The sequence below is a fragment of the Ovis canadensis genome, chromosome 1 (assembly GCF_042477335.2).
Source record: "Ovis canadensis isolate MfBH-ARS-UI-01 breed Bighorn chromosome 1, ARS-UI_OviCan_v2, whole genome shotgun sequence".
NCBI lineage: Eukaryota > Metazoa > Chordata > Mammalia > Artiodactyla > Bovidae > Ovis > Ovis canadensis.
The window spans coordinates 98,013,528-98,027,609 of record NC_091245.1 but is presented as its reverse complement, the minus strand read 5'-3'; the positions used below and the strand labels follow the sequence as shown (position 1 = coordinate 98,027,609).

The window sequence follows — 14,082 nt, the reverse complement described above, 5'->3', positions numbered from 1 at the left end:
AACACTTGATTTTGAAGACTCAGTATGAAAAGTTAAATATCTCACTAATAATGTTTTAAATATTGATTAGATGCTAAAATGATAATGTTTCAAATACATTGAGTTAGATAAAATATAATATTTAAATTAATTTTACCTTGTTTTCCTTTGTTTAAATTCTACCAGAAAATTTTAAATGACATCTGTATCTCTAGGGATAGTTCTATTTGACAGCATTCCTTTGATTCAGGGAGGTTCTATGTAGAAACATCCTCTTTGATCCTGAGTGGCAGAGGGAAGGAAACTATCCTCAAGGGGCCCTTGTATTGGCTTCACTATGGGGAAAGTATGATGGTTTCCATGTCAGGTGTGGACAGACCTGTGTCCAAGCTCTGTCCAGAGCGCTTTTACCTGACGTGTTGTCTAGAGTAGTACTAATTTGTACCTACAAAGGTTACTACTGTTCCAGACAAAGTAAAGTCCAGGTGGAAGAAAGAAATCGATGTTGGGAGTTGGGCAAATGGTTTACTTTTTAAAATAGGAATCCGGTTATAGAGGTAAGTCAGCAGTTAGATGTTTCTTTAGGAAGTAGAAGTTTACCTAAGAATTTGATGAAGCCTGAGCACCAATATCTATACTGTTACCGCATTTGGCTCCAAGCCATCTTACGAGAGCAGTTCTGCTCTGGCAGATATCCATTTAAGAAAATATAAAAGGCCCCCAAATTAATCGAAGCAATGTAGACTAATGTTTTGTCTACATAGGTTGTTATTCGAATTTTCCTTTAAAGGTTCATTTCCTTCAGAATTAAAATTGACTCTAAACTCAACTCACGAATTCCTCTTTGGCAGCTTTTGGTTTTGGGTTCACTCCTAGGGCAGACGTGATTTATTTTCCTGTGCTTGTTATTAACCCAGAAATGTAATTTCAGCTTGGGCTTGGAATCGTGCTTTGGGACACTAAGCAGAAGTGAACAATGGAAGTTAGGTGGACAGGAGTCAAATAAAACCGACCACATTTTCTCTCGGCTCTCCTTTATGGCAGGATGAGCCTAAAGTGTTAGTTAAGATTCCCTTTGCTGTCAGTTGCTCCAACTTCAGCAAAAAAGTTTTGGCATGAATCAGAAGGTATACATACTGCCAGAGATGGTGTCTGGGAATGGAGTCTTTTCATGCTATATATTTTTATTTAGAAATCAGTGCTCCAAAGCTGTTCTCCAGAATAAGGCTTTTCTCCAAACTAGTTTTCTGTGTTTTTAATACTATAGAAATGAAGCTTTTTGGTTGAGAATGGAAACTAAGTATATCAGGGATTGCAGACATTTTTTTCATTTGTATTCTGCATGGAGGAATGGAAAAATGCATCTCCCATTACAATTTATCTGCTGTCAACTTGATTGTGGGGGCTTGAAATTAAGCCTGGTTTTTGGAATTCTGCTTCCCCTCCCAATTTCAGTGTGCTATCAGTTGGGCAGACTGCCAAGAGTGTTAACCTGAGGCACTTTCATCCCAGAGGTCTCAGAGCTGATTAATAGTCATGTTAGTGGGAACAGGGCTGAGTAGTTACTATAACCCAACACAAAATGCAGGGGGTGAGACCGAGGGATCTTTTCTGTCTTCATGTCCATGACTCCCTGCCTGACTTTTGCTCGATCCCAGAAAAGATCCAGTTTTTACTTCATGTTGTAAGGTAGCTTCAATAACAGATATTTGTTGAATAACTAACAGTTATATCCAATACACTGTGCTAGATGCTATGAGTGAGTGAAGTCGCACAGTTGTGTCTGACTCTTTGCGACCCCATGGACTATCAGGCTCCTCTGTCCATGGGATTTTCCAGGCAATAGTACTGGAGTGGATTGCCATTTCCTTCTCCAGGGGATCTTCCTGACCCAGGGCTATAAGAGACACAAAGAAGAAATAAATCAATTCCTCTCTTTGATAAAGGATCACATTCACTAGGAAGAAATAAGAAAGTCTACACATGGCCACAAGAGAAGTTAATAAGTAGGAGTGATCATGAGTTTGAAAGAAGCATGGATAGGACTTGTGGACCATCTGAGTACTTGGTTGGGTTAGGGGGAAGATTGAGAAGAGCTAACATCTATTTTTAAATGTGAGTGATGGGAGAATATGGAGACCTTTGACAGAGATAAGGAAATAGGCTAGAGATGATGATGAGTTTGAGGTGAGTTTTCCAAGTGAAAATGTTCAGCAGTAAGACCTAGGCAATCAAAATAGAAGTAGGTGTTAGAGACTCAGACTTTGAGTCTTACTTTTGGTTGCCTGGGAAGTCTGTAAGGAAAGTGTGTGGGCTGAGAAGGCCAGAGGGTTTGGACCTGTTTGGATCTTAAGTCTGCACTTCAGAAGTGAGGAAAAGGATCTAAAGAAGGAAGGTGAGAGAAGGGAGGACTGAGAGTTCAGAAGAAGCTCTGCCGTTGTAGCGTCACTGAGTCAGGAGTGCATTTCAAGACTATGCCTTTGGCTCAACTCTATATGCCTCTGTTATAGCACCTGCAGTGTTGTCCTGATCTTACTTATTTATATGCTTACCTCACATGACACACTCTTAGCCTCTAGAGAATTAGGAACCTGTCTCACTCATTTTGGCATTTCTAAGACCAATTTTAACAAATGATGATAATGAAAGAATGGCAACCAGGAGACTCAAATATTAATGTTAATTACAGAGAGTTAGTCAGAATTTTTGAGGTCTTTAGAAATCTTCTAAAATGGAGTTTCCCTGTAAAGGCGAGAGGAAAGCCAGATTGCAAGAGGTTAGAGAGAGACGTGGGTGTTGAGGGAGGAGTAAAGGGAGAAGTGGATTAGGTCACTTATTCGAATTTTGTAGGGGTAACAAAGGGGAGGGGGAGGGAGAAAGAGAGAGAGGGGTACTGTGCAGTAGCTTCAGGGGACAGAAACTCCATTCATGTGACCAACCCTAGAACCTTGGCTAGACTGAGAGTTAAGGCAGCTAGGAGGGGTTGGTTAATGAAGTGGGTTATTTAGGAGTGCTTTACTCTTTGCAGGGCTTTCCTAGTGGCTCAGACAGCAAAGAATCCACTTGCAATGCAGGAGACCCTGGGTTCAATCCCTGGGTCAGGAAGAGCCCCTGGAGAAGGGGATGGCTACCCACTCCAGTATTCCTTCCTGGAGAATCCCACTGACAGAGGAGCCTGGTGGGCTGCAGTCCATGGGGTCACAAAGAGTCAAACATGACTGAGGAACTAACACTTTCACTTTTCATTTTACTCTTTCGAGTTTTAGTGGGAAAAATTAGGTGAACTGGTTGTTGGGAATGGGAAAGAAGGGTGATTGAAAGTTATAGGCAGAGAGTGGAAGTACCAATTTGGGATCTTGGGAGTTGGAACAATGAGTATCTTCTAATGAGATCTGGAACATGAGTCTGTGATAATGAGTAGATGTGGAGGTCTGTAGAGTTGAGGAAAGTGAGAACTCTTGGCTTAGGTGACCTTATTGGTCCTCAACCCAGATGTTGATTTCATGGGAGATGGGAGAGCAAAGAATGAGAAGATAAACCATGTGTTTTAAGTAATTCAAGGACTTAGAAATTAGTCCTTGAAGACAGTAGAGGTGAAATGATTTGAATTATATATCATGTTTACTCAGTTGCTTCAGTCTTGTGACCCTATGGACTGTAGCCTACCAGGCTCCTCTGTCCGTGGGTTCTCCAGGAAGAATACTGGAATGGGTTGCCATGCCCTCTTCCAGGGGCTCTTCCCAACCTGGAGATTGAACTCACAATGCATATTCTGCGTCCCCTGCGTTGCAGGTGGATTCTTTACCCACTGAGCTACCTGGGAAGCCCATATAATGTTTAGTGCTTTTTAGATTTTAAAAGGTATACATGTTTAGAAAAATTTGGATTTGAATCCATCTTTCTGCTTTTCTTTATCCAAAATGAAACTATATCCTCTTTTGTAAGGTAAGGAATGAGCATACTTTTACTTGTTTTAATCTTCTCTTAACTCTCCAGATTTTGTTATAGGATCTGGGATTTTAATAGTTGTATTATAGTATTATTATTGCTCAAACTTAAAGTGTTACTTATGTTCTTTAACATTACTGATATTCATACTGTTTTAAAATTCAGTTTATAAGACTTTAGACTTAGTTATATGTGTAATTTGTTCTGTGTTAACTGGTAGTGCATTTATATCACAACCTTCTTACAGAGCTCATAAATATTTGAAAAATATTTTTTAACTTAGTTACCTTCATACACAAATGGCATCATGTATAGATATTGAACTCTTGGGTCACGAATTATATTCTTATGAAGTTCCTAGACATTATTCCTTTGCTTCTTGTAGTGAGCATTACAGAGAAGTCCAATGTCTTCTGAGTTATTCTGTCTCCCTCTCTTTCTATCTCTCCTCCTTCTTTAAAATCAGAACTTTAACCAATATTAGTATAGGCATGTTTCCTGTCATTTTTTTCCTAGTCTTATTTTGAGCTCTTTGGCTCTGCAAACTTAGGTTCAGTCTCATCTCAGCAAAGATAGTTTCTCATTTGTTTTTTGTCTTTAGGAATACCTTTACACTAGGTCTTCATTCTTCCCCAGAGCTAAAATCTTTTCTCTCGATATTTTAATCTTTTTTCCTTTGCATTTCATAAGAGTTTCTTAAGCTTTTTTTTTTGCATAATTGATTTATTTTTCTTCTTTGTCAGCTCTATTGTTTATAGCTGCCAATTCTGATTTGTATTTGAACTGCATTCTTATTTTCTGATACTATTTACTCATTCTGTCTAGGTCCTCTCTATTTCTGCCTTTCTCTCAGCCTGCCCCATTTTATCAGAGTATCTTAATTTCTTTTGAAAGATTGTATAAACTGTACACATACACTGCATGTGTATAAAATTTTTGAGAATATAGAACCAATTCTTTCTATAATGTACTCGTCTCAGGAAGTGTGTATTTTTCACTTGTATGCTTTTCATCTACATTTCACATGGTATATTTACATCTTTATATTGCAAATGTACTAATGAACACCAGGTTGCTGTTTGTTTGTTTGGCTTACTCATTCTGCTCATTAGTAATGCCTTGCCATAAATAGAGTAGTCTGATTCTCTTTGGAATCCCTGGTATAGTTAGTTTTTGCTTCCAGGGAGGTGAGGGGCTCTGTCTGTAAACTGTTAACAACCCAGCAGCCCAAAGAGGTGGGAGAGAGCCAGAGTGTGTGTTTTTCCTCCTAGCAGGAATGCAAAAGCCTAGTACCATTTTTTTTTATCTGGGTAGAGAAGCTTCTGTGCCAGGCGCCAGTTCTCCATACAGTGGCTGAGCCTGGTTGCTCTTCGGTGCTGTTGCATCTGGAATTTGCTCCAAAAGCACCACAGACTTTTTTGATGCTATAGAGACCACAGGAGCCCTGGGACTCCTCAGTGCTTTAAATTGCTATTGACCTGGAATGGTGGGATGGAGTTCAGTCCATTCTCCCCACAGGAGCAGGGTGGGCTTTCTGAAACACAAATTGGATCATGTGATTTCTTTGCTTGAAATGATTCAGTGGGTCCCCCTTGTCTTTGGATAGAGTTCCAAGGCTCTGCACATAACTACCTGTCCAACCTTATCTCCACTGATACGTGCCTTATAATTAAACCACAGTGGGTTTTTTCATTGCCTCAGGTGAGCCATATTTTACCTTCTATTCAAACTTATACACATACACTTCCTTCTGCCTGAAGTACCCCACACCATTCTCCTACATTCCTACACAAACTGGTTAACATGTAGAGTCTTTGTCTCTCTCTCTCTTGCAACAGTAATTTACAATTTATTCAGCTGTAATGTACTTATTCTGACTTTAAGGTGGCATCACATGGCATACTTTTGGGTCCATTCCAGAGATTCCTGAGGTCACTCTTTATTTATCTCTGTCATTTTATAGATTTGTGCAGTCCCTGGCACTCAGGAGTCATCTGGGTTTGGAAGACATAGCATTGAACCAGTGGATAAAAAAAGAACTTCAGAAACAGTTGAAGCAGGAGGACATTGTGATCTTAGAATATCAATACATATGCTGCTATTACTGTTAATATTTGGATGATAAACTCTTGTAAATGCAACTTTAGGTGGTTTGAAGGTGGAATCTGTAGGAATATGAATTTTCAAAACACACACAAAAATACTGCCTTGATGCAGGCTGCCATTAGGCCATAATCTTGGCTTAATCACCCCCACTTGACCTGCAGGACATAGTTCTTCTGTGTTCTCTTGCTCCGTGGTCCTAAGGCAACATGTATGTATTACTGCACTTCTCACCCTCTATTATAATTATTTGATAGGTTGTAAAACCCTCTTTTGTCTGTATATTCTGGGTAGAATCCACAACTGCTTGTTTACCAGTTTGTATAGGTCAGGCCTGGCACATAATTTATATATATTTGTTGAATGAATGAATGGAGCACTAAATTTTCTCATTGTTCTGGCCCAACATGCCTCCAAATTCAGGGCTATCCTTGGGTCCTGTCAGGGTCTCTTCTCCTTACTTCCCTGAGATATATTAGTATCTTTCTTCATCGTGGACCAGGTCTGTGCTGTCTGTAAATCTGGACTAATTTTGTATGAGAGGATTACATTTGACTATCATTGTAAGCACTCATCACAGTGTCTAGTACCTAGAAATAGCTGAATAAGTCTATTTTTGCTATTTGAAGTCAGTAGCACCACTAGGAAATAAAAGAGTGGCTCTTTGCCTGTTTACCTTCATGCAGATGGAGGCAACTGGAAGAGGAGGGTTACTTGCCTACTGGGATGGAGTCTTTAGGGAAATCTTAGGTTTCAATTGAAGTAAGGTACTCCAACAATGTAGAGTCACCTCGAGACATAGTTGAGGGATTAAGGTCAAAAGGCCAGATAAGTTTGGTGTGGTATAAACGAGATGGAGTTTAGCAGCTAAGGAAGAGAGTGGAATGAGAGACGTGTGTATTGGTGGGGGGATGTAGATAAGGGGATGATGAAAAGTTTGGCAGTATGAATAGAATAGAGACACCCTGTTCTACTGGGAATAGGAGTCGAAAGATGACTATTGAGTTTAGAATGCTCTGAGTGAGGGGGAAAAGAGCAAATAAAATTTGTTTAAACAAATATTTTGATTACTTCTCAAGAAATACTATTAGCAAGGCACTATGCTAAGTGCTAAGGGTTCACTGATGAAGTAAATGGTACCACCCATTTCTCCATGGAACTTGGAGCATGTGTCTAGCATATGTTTGGTGAGGAACACAGGCGTAAAGCATGTAATTATCTATAAGATTTTGAACTGTAATGAATAGTGGGAAAAGTAGAGGTTATTTGGAGAACATATTAACAGGCAGAACTATCTGAGTTTGGAGTCAGCATGCACTGTCTTTCAGCTGTGGACAGTGGGTATGAATTATTAGGGGATCATGGAGCCTAAAATGCTCCAGGTGCAGGGTCCTGGGCAAAGATCCATAGTAGGTAAAGACTGTGATCATGTTGAGAAATGATGAAAAAGCCAGAGTGCCCAGCACTAGTCATATTTCAAGGGGAAAGACTGGAGTGGTAGGCAGAAAATGTAGAAAATATTTAGAATTTTATCCTAAGAGTAATGGCTTGCCTCAGAGGGTTTGAAAAGGCAAATGGCACAGTCCATTATCCATGGTGAGGTCAAGTTAGTGATCTTTAGATACTGTATTGATCACAATGCAGGGAAACCAGGTTTTTGAGGAGTCTGGCCAAGATGATGGTATCTAGGGTTAGCAGGAACATTCACCGAGATTCTTGCATTTATCTGCATGTGTATCTCCTATGCCTACCATTCCTACAGGATCTTGTTAGACACTTGTTGCCCCAGCCTCATAGGCACATTTGTGTGCTTGCACATTAGTGCATGCACACAGTCTCTTATCAGGCAGACCCTGTAGACTCCAGTGTTTGTACAAAATGTTTCAACCATCTTTAGCCCTGGGAGGTTGAAGAATAGTCAAGCTTGTCCTCTGCCCTTTCACTTCAGGAGAGGAATGGAAAACCTCCTGTAGAGGAGAAGGTTTGTAGGACAGAGGTTAAAAGAATGCCCTGCTATGATAGGAAAAGATGAAACTCCACACCTCAGGAGCCTGAGCGACTGCTGGCTGGGAGGATATATTGGAGACCAGACTCTCTTGATGTAACCAAAGAAGAGGAGGTAGAGGGTCAGGGCAAGGGTCAACCAAGCTCATTTTTTACATGTTGTTCATATGGTGACTGTTGCAAATGAGAACTGACCCTTAACAGGGCCACTGAAGTGGTAAAAGTTTTTCCCACACACTTCACACTTGAGAGATGACTAGGAAGGGCCAGGGCTTCTTCCAGAAGTGCTAAGGCTCAGTGATCATTTCTTTTCTTTCCTTTCCGCCCTTCCTCCTCTTGTTTCCCAGTCACTTGTAACTCAAGTCAGATTGATGTTTTGTTTGTGGTGTCTTGAGAAAACCATAATGAGCTGTCTGTATCGTCATGTGTTGCAGCTCATAAAATGGTGTCTTGTGTAGTGGTCCTCAGTTCACATGGCCAGAACTTGATGCTAGTGAGGCTCAGGTCAGTTTCCACTTCAGTACAGTCCTGTTGGGTTCACTCTATTTTCTGCCACACATGCTGCTCATAATCTTACTCATTCATCGTTTGCTTTTAAGACCATAGATGGCAGCAGTAAGAAAAGATCATTATGAAAGTGACTGCACTCCTACAAAATCAATATAGTGTACTCTTTTTTCTTGTTTTCCTTTTATAAAATTTATTTTTTGATTGAAGTATAGTACATTTACAGTTTTGTGTTAATTTCTGCTGTATAGCAAAGTGTTACAGTTGTACATATGTATACATTCTTTTCTAAATTCTTTCTCATTATGGTTTATCATAGGATAATTGAATCCAGTCCCTGTGTTATAGTAGAACCTTGTTTTTTATCCATCCTGTATATAATAGTTTGCATCTGTTAACCCCAGACTCCCTTCCCCACCTGCTTTTCCTTTGTCAATCACAAGTCTGTTCTCTGTGTCTGCAAGTCTATTTCTGTTTTGTAAGTAGGTTGATTTGTGTCTTATTTATAATTAAAGTGTAGTTGACCTACAATATCATTTTGGTTTCAGGTGTAGAGCACAGCAATTCAGTTATATATGTGTGTGTGTATATATATATACACACACACACACACATATGTACATATTCCTCTTCAGATTCTCTTCCCTTATAGGTTATTACAAAATATTGCGTGGAGTTCTTTGTGCCATACAGTAGGTCCTTGACATCACTAATTATTAGAGAAATGCAAGTCAGGACTATAGTGAGGTACCACTTCACACCAGTCAGAATAGTCATCATAAAAAGTCCACAAATAATAAATGCTGGGGAGGGTATGGAGGAAAAGGAACTTCCTGTACTGTTGCTGGGAATGCAAATTGGCACAGCTGCTGTGGAGGAGAGTATGGAGGTTCCTTAAAGAACTGAAACTAGAGCTGCCGCATGAGCCAGCAGTCCCACTCCTGGCCACATATTCAGGGAAACCATAATTTGAAAAGATACATGCACCCCAGTGCTCACCGCAGTACTATTTACTATACCCAAGACGCGGAAGCAGCTTAAATGTCCATCCGCAGAGGAATGGGTAAAGAAGACGTGGCACAGGTATCCAGTGGGCTGTTCCTCAGCCATAAGGAAGAAAGAAAGAACGCCATGTGCAGCAGCACAGCTGGGCCTGGAGATTAGCATAGTCAGCCAGACAGTTGTTGTTCAGTCGCTCAGTCGTGTCTGACTCTTTACGACCCCATGGACTGCAGCACGCCAGGCTTCCCTGTCCCTCACCGTCTCCCGGAGCTTGCTCAAACTCATGTCCATGGAGTTGGTGATGCCATCCAATCGTCTCATCCTCTGTTGGCCCCTTCTCCTCCTCCCCTCAAGCTTTCCTAGCATCAGGGTCTTTTCCAGTAAGTTGGCTCTTCACGTCAGGTGACCAGAGAAAGGCAAATATCATATATATCAATTATATGTAGAATCTAAAAAAGTATGAATGGACTTATTTGTAGAACAGACATAGGAAACAAACTTATGTTTACCAAAGGGGAAAGGGGGATGGGGGAGATATAAATTAGCAGGTTGGGATTAACATACACACACTCCTATATACAAAATAGCATGTTTGTTTTTCTAATGGTGGGTTAGTAGTATTGTCTATAGTTGAAAACTGCTTAGCTGTTTTGTTCTTCGTATACATTGCTCAATCCTGTTCTTCCCTCAAGATAGTTTTGAAGGCTAACTTGAAATGTTGTGATCACACACCGCAGTGTTCCTTTTCAGCACTCAATTTCCACTTTTAAGTTTGTCTGTTTCTTTTTATAAAAAAGTTACCTATTTGTGTTTGGCTGTGCTCGGTCTTTGTCGCTGCGCTGGCTGTTCTCGAGTTGCAGCGTGCAGGCTCTCTTGTTCAGAGCACAGATGCTGCGGCACATGGGCTTCAGGAGTTGTGGCCAGCGGACTCAGCCGTTGCAGTTCCCAGCCTCTAGAGCACGTGACCAGTAGTTGCGGTGCACAGGCTTAGTTGCTCTGCAGCACGTGAGATCCTCCCGGACCAGAGGTTGAACCTCTGTCTCCTACACTGGCAGGTGGATTCTTTACCACTGAGCCATCAAGGAAGCCCAAGTTTGTCCATTTCTAATTCTTTTTCTAACTAGCTGTGTAAATGTGGATAAGTTACTATACCTCACTGGTCTTGTCTTGTTTGTAAAATGAGCACGTTAGATTGAATCTAAGGCCTGTTTCATCACTGATGCCAAGTGTCTGGTACAGTGGCTGATATATAAACTGAGGTGAATGACCAACAGAACTCGTGCTTTCATGGAACTTTTAGTCTAACAGAGACTGTAAAATATAAATGAATATAAAATTACACCATTTGATAAATGACAAGATGGACTGAACGGAGTACCCGAGAATTGAACCTGGGTCTCCTGCATTGCAGGCAGATGATTTATCAACTGAGCTATGAGGGAAGGCTGAAGGTCAAGGTATGAGAAGTTAATTAACCATATGAGTAAGAGGAAGAAGAATATTTAAGGTGGAGAGGACAGGCTATGCAGAGGCTCTGAGGTAGGAAAGAACTTATTTAAGGAACAACAGTAAGCCATGTGGCTAGAATAAAATATATGAAGGAAAGATAGAGACTTGAGATACATTTAGGAGGCAAAAGCTATCACCCAGAGAGTTATCAGTATATACTAGTGGCTCTGAGTGTTTAAGGTGGTGCTAACAGTAAAGAACCCACCTACCAATTCAGGAGACATAAGAGATGTGGGTTTAAGGGACACAGGTTCAATCTGGGTCAGGAATATCCCCTGGAGGAGGAAAGGGCAACTCGCTCCAGTATTCCTTGCCTGGAAAAATCCCATGGACAGAGGAGTCTGGTGGGCTACAGTCCATGAAGTCGCAAAAGAGTTGGATACGACTGAGCGACTTAGCATGCTAAGTGTTTAAGGTGTCAGCCTTCATACCAAGTTAGTCCAGGTTTATATGGCAGTAGAGAAAGTAGTTTCTAGAAACAAGTTATTTCCTTTCTCGTAGGAGATGGTTAAAACCTAATAGCCCACTGCCTTAATCCCAATGTTAGATACCAGTAGCCTGCAATAACTGGCAGGTGAAATTAGTAAGAGGGATAATTGATGCCCTCACAAACTTGCCCAACCGAGCTTTGTGCAACATATTTTGGGAGTTCACCGGCAAGGTTTGTGTGCTGGCACAATGATGGTACATGCTGAGACTTGTTTGGATTGAAGGAGTAGTAGCTAGGTAGGGCATGGAAAGAACGCAGCTCTGTCTTTTTACCAGGGGCTTTTATATGCTAGGTAGCTAGCCCTAACTTAGTGCTTTCTCCTTTTCTCCCAACTAACACAAAGTCATTTGCTTTTAGTTCACGTTATATTCTACTGGCAGACTAATGTTCATATGCAGATTTGATCATACCTTCCCTCACCTGTGAGCCTGCAATAATTCTCCTTTGTCATATCAAGTTCAAAATTCATATAAGAATTCAGAGCCTCAAATGGTCTCCAGCCTTTTGTTTTAAACCCATCTCAAGAATATACTCCAGTCCCTTTGATATGTTCAAGATCTAAGCCCACAAACCTGAGTGAACCTTCTTCCTCCAGCCCAGGCTGATGCTTTTTTGCCATGGAATAGTGGGAAAAGCTGAATGCACCCAAGCTCTCTAGAATATCACCAAGAAACTTTACTGTTTCAATATTTAGTGACTTTTTTTCTTTGTCACTTTCTACCAAGGGTCTTCTTTTCTTGACTCATGCTTCCATCCCTTTTAGGTGTGCTTTAAGACCCTAGAATCAGGGACTTAGTCTGTAGGTCTTATTGATCAGACCCAGAGTTGGATAATTAACTCTGCTGTAGTGGAAAGAACAGTAGTTTTAGAGTCAAACTGATCTGGATTTGAATGACAGTGCCTCTGACTTACCAGTTTATGGCTCTGGGCAGGGGTGGTAGGGTCGGTGGTTACTTAACCTTGGTGAGCCTCATGTTTCTTATTTTTAGGCTTTTGCATTGGTTTTCTCCTTTGCCAAGAGGGAGGTGACATGAAAGAAGTGCAGTATGTTAGTAGACTTTCCATTGGGAATTTTGGAACAAGCAATTTTGTGGTACCCTGGTCACTGTTCTAACATTCCAAATGTAATAACTGGTTGCTGGAATTGGAATGAGGAAAAAATTCTGGCATAAATATGCCTGGGAGGGATTTTGTTTTGTTCTGGAGAAATATGCCCGAACCTTAGAGGAAAATGATCCATTCTATGAAAGATTACGTATAAGCCAGCATTCTTTTGACTTTCCAGATTTGATTTCTCTAACAGTATCTGACACCAAACACAAAACGCCTTAGGTATTTGACCTTCAAAAATCAATCTCATTGGAAAAATAGTCAGCTGTACTCAAAAAATACATTTGACTTTTGGATAGTAATTTGAAGTCATAAGTTTTTCCAGTAATCCGATCATATGAGTCATGATTTTAATCCTCCCCTCCCCCAACCTGTCTCCTTCCCCATGCTTCTGTGTGCTTGGGAAGACGGAGATGCAGAGAGGTTGTTTGGATGTGGTGAGATTCACACCTTAAGTCTTTGTCAAGGATTTGAGAGTCAGCAGCTCTAGTTCAAATCCCAGCCCTCCTGTACCCCCTGCCTCATGACAGGTGAGTTATGTCACCTGTCTGAGCACGTTTCCTCAATGAGACAGGGATCGCAACACCTCAAGCCCAATATGTGGTTCACAGTAAGCCATTAGCGACTCTTGATTTCCTTTCCCAAGAGTACAAAATTTTTATTCCAAACATTATTTCATTAACCTAGTCTGTCTCACTATAATATTTAAGTGTCTGGGTGTTATATAAGGTATATGAAATATGTATGAGACTTTAAAAATACGCAGTGTCTTGTACTCAGAATTCTCAATAATTACCAATAAGAAAAACAACTTCCAAATTTCTCACAAGCAGCAAGTCACTTAAGTTTGATGGTAGCATAGGTATTTTAAGTTAGCATTAGTGTAAGAGACAAGACTCTGAGGAATTCCCAGGTTGCAGGAACTCTTCACCTGCTTCTTGGTTATGTTTTCATTTCTATATCCCATCTGCATCTTAACGACACATCTGCCATTACTCTGAGGTAGCATTTCTGCCAGAAAAGTAAGGGAGCGAAGCTTTCTATACTGACATCATCTACCCTGGGGGAAATGATTGCTCCTGCACTTCCTCCCTCCCTCTGTACTAGTAAATGCTGTTGGATGCAACAGAGAGATCCCCATCTCAAATTAGGGAAACCTGCTGGAAGGGACATCTCTCAGACTGGCTGTGCTCGTAAATAGGCTTAGGAACAGCCAGTCTTTGTGAACAGCTGAAGCTAGTAACTTGAATGTCCCCAGATTCTGTTTTTCTTTTCTGTGCACTTCTGCTTCACTAGTATCACACCATGTGTAGACTGGTCACATTTTTCTTTTAGTCCATGTGGCAAAGGGTCCCTAGTCCAAAAGTTTGGAACAGAGACACAGTGACATAGCTTGTATCAGATGCCCATCCTAGATCAGGAAGGTGTGA

General features: G+C 40.8%; 1 protein-coding gene and 1 pseudogene across 3 annotated transcripts in view; one reads left to right on the top strand and one right to left on the bottom strand.

Moving 5' to 3' along the window:
* NOTCH2 (notch receptor 2) overlaps positions 1–14,082 on the top strand; it is a 216,215-nt gene that overhangs the window by 133,448 nt on the left and 68,685 nt on the right. The gene's annotated exons all lie outside the window — the stretch shown is intronic.
* LOC138428697 (ubiquitin-conjugating enzyme E2 D3-like) lies at positions 5,818–10,445 on the bottom strand (annotated as a pseudogene).